The sequence below is a fragment of the Nannospalax galili genome, unplaced genomic scaffold (assembly GCF_000622305.1).
Source record: "Nannospalax galili isolate Female #2095 unplaced genomic scaffold, S.galili_v1.0 scaffold954, whole genome shotgun sequence".
In the NCBI taxonomy this organism is placed as follows: Eukaryota; Metazoa; Chordata; class Mammalia; order Rodentia; family Spalacidae; genus Nannospalax; species Nannospalax galili.
This window is the reverse complement of record NW_008333883.1, coordinates 6,932-12,609: the sequence shown is the minus strand read 5'-3', so window position 1 is coordinate 12,609 and position 5,678 is coordinate 6,932. Positions and strand designations below refer to the sequence as shown.

The following is a 5,678-nucleotide window of genomic DNA, read 5'->3' as shown; positions in this document are numbered from 1 at the left end:
AATTCTATTTTATACTCTGATTTATAGGCTTTAATAGCTCTTGAATTTTATGCCTTAAAATGCTATCCTCAACTGAAAAAAAGAGTCTTCTAGTTTTTAAGAACTAAATATTTAGGATGATGTTTTTGGTTGCTATTTTAAATCAATTTAAATTAGCTTCCTTCCACTCCCATGCTTTTTTTCTAGCTGACAGTTTGAATGAAACCTATTGATCTCAGGTAACTCTTGAAGTTTCCAAATTACCATAATTGTGAAAGAAATGTGTATTGTATGTCATTCCAGGTTTTGGCTGTACCCTTTTGTGTATCATTGGCTAGTACCTTGAAAGTCATGTTAAATAGTGGTGGGTGCTGTTGGACATTCCTCACCTTTACAACATTTATCTGTTACACTTCATGATACGCTCTTGAGATGGATAGTTAATTTTTCTTTACATATATGAGCGTTTTGCCTCCCCTGTCTGTAAGCGCACCTGTGTCATGCAGTGCCCACTGGGGCCAGAAAACGATGTCAGATCCCCTGGAACTGGAGTAATAGATGGTCGTTAGCCACCGTGTGGGTGCTAGGAACCAAACCAGGTCCTCTGCAAGAGCAGCCAGTTCTCTAACTGCTGAGCCATCTCTCCAGCTCCTTAAATGGATATTTTAAATTATAAGTATCTATTGATACTACTGTGAAGTATAATACTACCATACAAGTTTCTGCCCAAATTTCCATCTGTATTGGTGCAAGTGTTTACTAATTCCATATTTTAAAGACAATTGCTTTCACACTTTTTTAACATCATAAAACAAACTAAATGTATTAGGTAGAAAATAGGGAATGGGACAAAGAAGATGGGTGGGTTCTGCAGTAATATAAGAGTTCACAAAGGATGAAGTCCAGATCTTCAGCCCACATCATGTTCTTAGGATGCAGAGACAGGCCAGCCCTACTTGCTGGCCAGCAGAATCCAGGCTGTGCAGCTTCACACGAAGAAGCTCCTTGTCAGGGACATTTCTTCTTTCTGTCTCAGAATGATATTTTTTGAGCATAAGCCCAAGATTCTGTTTGGTCTCCCATCGATGCAGAATAGGCTGGCTGGATACCACATTGCGCCTTATATCTTGATCCTCTTCTGGCCACCTGTCTTCCCGGGGAAGCTTCTGCAGCCAGTTTTTCGTCTGCTCAAGCTGTAGACCATCAAACCTGCACTTAAACCTGTGGTGAGCTTCTTCCAGATTAGCTGTTATCTATCTGTTCTGATTCCACACTGGCTTCTTTTAGCTTATTTTCAGTTGCTTCTTTACGTTTCTTCAGGTGTCTGATAGTTTCTTCCAATTCCCAGCACCGGTTTTCTGGTTCCTGCCTGATTTTCCGCTCTGTCGCTAGTCGCAGCTCTTGCTGTTTGTTCCTCGGGGAGGCTTCAAACTGGCTCGGGGCTAACAGCTGCATCTCTTTCTGCAGGGTATTCATTTCTGATACAAATCTCTGGATACTCAGTGACTGTTCATAGTTCTTTTTCTGATACTGATCCTCAATCATCTCCATTTGCCTCAATTCTGTTTCTATTTGCTTTATCCTATCCATATTCTGAGCATAATTCACTTTGGCTAACAAAGGCAGTCTTATTTGGGCCTTCTGATTCTATAGTTTTTCCTTGTTACTGTTCACTATTTTTTCCAGCTCTGTAAGTTTCTGTCGCAGCTCTTGGTTTGTCCGGGACACTTCCACTGATCTGAAGTTGGCGTCATCAAGGGCTTTCTTCAGCTCAGAGACTTCCCGCTGTGCTGCTTTCTTTGACGTTTCTCTCTCAGTTTGACATTGCTTTCTTAGAGCGTCTATGTGGCCAGCACGCAATTCTTCTTCTACTTTGGATTCCTCAGCCATCCGTTCTTTGAAGGTTTCCAAATTCTGCTGCTCGAGTTCTTTGCTTTCCAGATTTTCTTGGACATGGTCTAGCTTAGACTGAAGATGCCATTTGTCTGGAGAGCTTGCTCTAGGCTCATGGCCAGTTTCCTGTTGTCTTCTCTAGCTAGAGAGTTCTATAGCGGCTCCATCTCGCTGTTGTGCTGCACCTCCACAATAAGCATTCTGTCCTGCCACTGGTCCACTTTGGCCTCAAGCTTCTGCACTCTTTGCTGATTTAGAGACCATTCTTTCTTGAGGCCTGCAATCTCTGAATCCCTTCACCCAAGCTCTGTCTGTACTTTCTCCAGAGCTCCTTGCATCCTACTGTGAGAAGCCAGCATGTTTTCCAACATTATTGTGACTTTGCAGTTGCCCTCTTTAGCCTCTGCTAACTGTCCCTGAAAGTTTCCACCTTCTTGTTTTCCCTGTCCTCCAAAGCCTCCAGGTCCCCTTTCAACTTCTGGCTCTCTTTCAGGGCTGTATCTCGATACTTCACTGCTTGGGACAGCTCTTCCTCATTTTTTTCAGGAATGGATTACAGCTGAGCATATTTGGCCTCTAAAGCCTTGTCCAATTTATGTAGACGGTCCTGCTGTAGCTTCATTTCAGTAAAAGAATGTGGTTGTTCTTCTAGCTGTTTAACTTTTATCTGGTGTTTTCCCTTTTCATAGGCCAGTTTATTTTTACATCAGTAATTTTTCCCAAGGCTTTTTCCACTTTCTGCTGAGCAAGCCCATGGTAATCAGAAGTAGTTCTCTGAAGTTCAAGCGAAGTCATTTTATCTGTCAGCTGTTTGTTTTCTTCCACTAGAATCTGCAGGTTTTGGTTCAATATGTTTATGTCTACCCTGTTTTTAGCTAATTCCTTTTCCAAATTGCATTTTCTCTGGCTACTTCTTTTTCTGTTTTATTAACCTCCCTCTGGAAACCTTCACTCTTCTCCACCAGAGACCTCTTCTTTTGCATGGATGCTTCCAATTCACCTCACAGTCTTGCAATAGTTGATTCTAGAAGCTCTTTCTGTGCAGCTGCCCTCTTCTCAGCATCCTGAGCTTTTTGGATGCACTGGTTATGCCCAAGGATTAAATGGTCCAGGTGTGTTTGGAGTTGGGCTTTTTCATTCTGAACAGTCTGTAGTTCACCTGGCATGTAGTGACGCCGCCATGGGCTGCGTCTAATAGTAAATTTTGCTCTTGAAATGTCTCTTACCATTTTTTGCTCCACTTGCAGAACGGCATGATGTTCAGCAATAACTCTGGCATTTTCCATTTTAACAGTCTGAAGCGTGCTGCTTAGCTCTGAACACTTTCTGGTCAGGTGGTCATTCAAAACCTGTGCTTTTTCTGATACATCATGAAGGGATGTCATTTCAGATTTCAAATATGTGTTTTCTTCATGTTCCTTGTTGAAAGACATTTGCACGCTCTTATTTTCTTCAACCAACTTGCAAATGAGGTCATCTCTGGAAATTAGGTCAGATTTGAGCTGTGAGGTAGCCATCTCCAACTCTCCATTCTTCTGTTGCTCCTGTGCCAGAAGCTCCTGGGTGGTCTGTATAGAACTGCGCAGGGCAATACAGTTCTGCTGCAGAGGATGTGCCTGTTTCCGTTCTGCCTCCACTGTTGACCCCATTTCTTGTATTTTGAGTAGCATGGAAGATGCAGATTTCTCAAGAGAGTCCCTGAAATTCTTCTCCTGAGCCAACTGTCTCCTTAGCTCCTGAATTTTAAGGTTCGTTTTACCTTTCGCGGTCGCTAAAGCTCCTCTTCAATAATAGCTGCTTTCTTCTTTGTCTCAGGCTATTTCCAGAGTGGCAGTCAACCTCTGCACTTCATCTTGGGCCTTGTCTTCTTCCTCTTTGACATCTTTCAGTTGCTGGCACAAATTTATCACTTCAAGGTGCAACAGCTTCAGGTCCTTGGAATGCTCCTCCTGTATTGTGTTCAGCTGATCCTTCAGGAAGGCTGTTTTCTGTGGATTTAGTTCCTTTCCAGTTCGTAGATGAAAGATGTTCATCTTTAAGGACTGGATGAGGCTTTCCAAATGACACATTCGGTTTACCAGAAACTCACAGTTTTTCCATAAAATGTCTTTATTTTTGGGACAAGTCACTTCACTTGGGATAGGACTGATGACTTTCTGGCTGGTGAGGTCTTCTAAATAGTTTGAAGCTTCCAACTGATCTCTTTTGTCACCATAGCCCAACATTATTCGATCATCTCTCAGAACTGGTCTGTTCTTCACCTCTTCTCATCCTCTGCTGAAGTACTGTGACTGTTTCAGAGGCTGTAGCATTGATGTGGGTTGGAGACAGGACTGGTCTGAAGTACTGTGACTGTTTCAGAGGCTGTAGCATTGATGTGGGTTGGAGACAGGACTGGTCTGAAGTACTGTGACTGTTTCAGAGGCTGTAGCATTGATGTGGGTTGGAGACAGGACTGGTCTGAAGTACTGTGACTGTTTCAGAGGCTGTAGCATTGATGTGGGTTGGAGACAGGACTGGTCTGAAGTACTGTGACTGTTTCAGAGGCTGTAGCATTGATGTGGGTTGGAGACAGGACTGGTCTGAAGTACTGTGACTGTTTCAGAGGCTGTAGCATTGATGTGGGTTGGAGACAGGACTGGTCTGCACATTGTAGTTTCCATATGCACCTGGGCTTCCCCTACCGGTTCCGGCAGTCTCACCCCTAATCCATCCATCAGCAGGTAGCTCCACCGAGCTGCAAGCAGGTCTGTTTCCATGGAACTAAACAGCGCTTTAAACCAACCCGCTCTTTGGCAAGGTTGCTCTGGTAGGCAGGCGCACCAAGGACCGAGTATGCCGGGAATAGTAGTTTTCCCAGCCCTACAGGACTGGTCTGCACATTGTAGTTTCCATATGCACCTGGGCTTCCCCTACCGGTTCCGGCAGTCTCACCCCTAATCCATCCATCAGCAGGTAGCTCCACCGAGCTGCAAGCAGGTCTGTTTCCATGGAACTAAAACAGCGCTTTAAACCAACCCGCTCTTTGGCAAGGTTGCTCTGGTAGGCAGGCGCACCAAGGACCGAGCATGCCGGGAATAGTAGTTTTCCCAGCCCAATAGGGCCCTCCGCCTGGGGCGGAACGCAGGCCGGATTCCCCGCTTTCATGCTTTTATTGCTACAAAACAGTAAGTGCAACTGCGGTGTGGGCTAAATTACCTGGATAGGACCCCAAAGTTCTGGGTTTTGGTTTGTTTTTGCTTTGATTTTTTGAGAACTTCATATATTTTGATCATATTCAGACCCTCCCCCCAATCTCCACCTTTACCTTATTACCCACTTTCCCACAACTTCATGTCCCCTATTTTTTTTTTAAGACCTATCAAGTCTTAACTTGTGTCCTGAAATGCTCTTCAGTGTGAGTCCATCCCTGGAGTCTCGTCAACTCCAGGCCCTTTGCCATTACTGGATCTTCAATTTATATGACATTTAAAAACATCCTTCATGTGATTCACACCAACGATTAAACACTTTAGCCAAGTAGTTTTGATTTGGTTTTGACCATATGCTCAGTATAAACAGGCGGTCAACTCCCTTTAGTTGCAATCATCTGGATTACATTCACACATGGTTTATCAACATGAGGGGAAAAGCTCTGCATCTAACAGGCACCTGAAGTGGGTGCTACACAAGTCAGTATTGGGAGACCAGAACCTTCCACCACACTCCACTAGTGAGACTAAAGCTTCCTCAAGGACAGAGCTCACCTCTCTACCTTAGCACACCAGCTCATCCTGAGTGCTCAGACGCTGGCTGGACCCAGGTCT

The 5,678-nt window shown here is 44.2% G+C and overlaps 1 pseudogene; it reads right to left on the bottom strand.

The window, feature by feature from the left end:
• Positions 1-899: 899 nt before the first annotated feature.
• Positions 900-4,631, bottom strand: LOC103730459 (annotated as a pseudogene).
• Between the last annotated feature and the right edge of the window lie 1,047 nt (positions 4,632-5,678).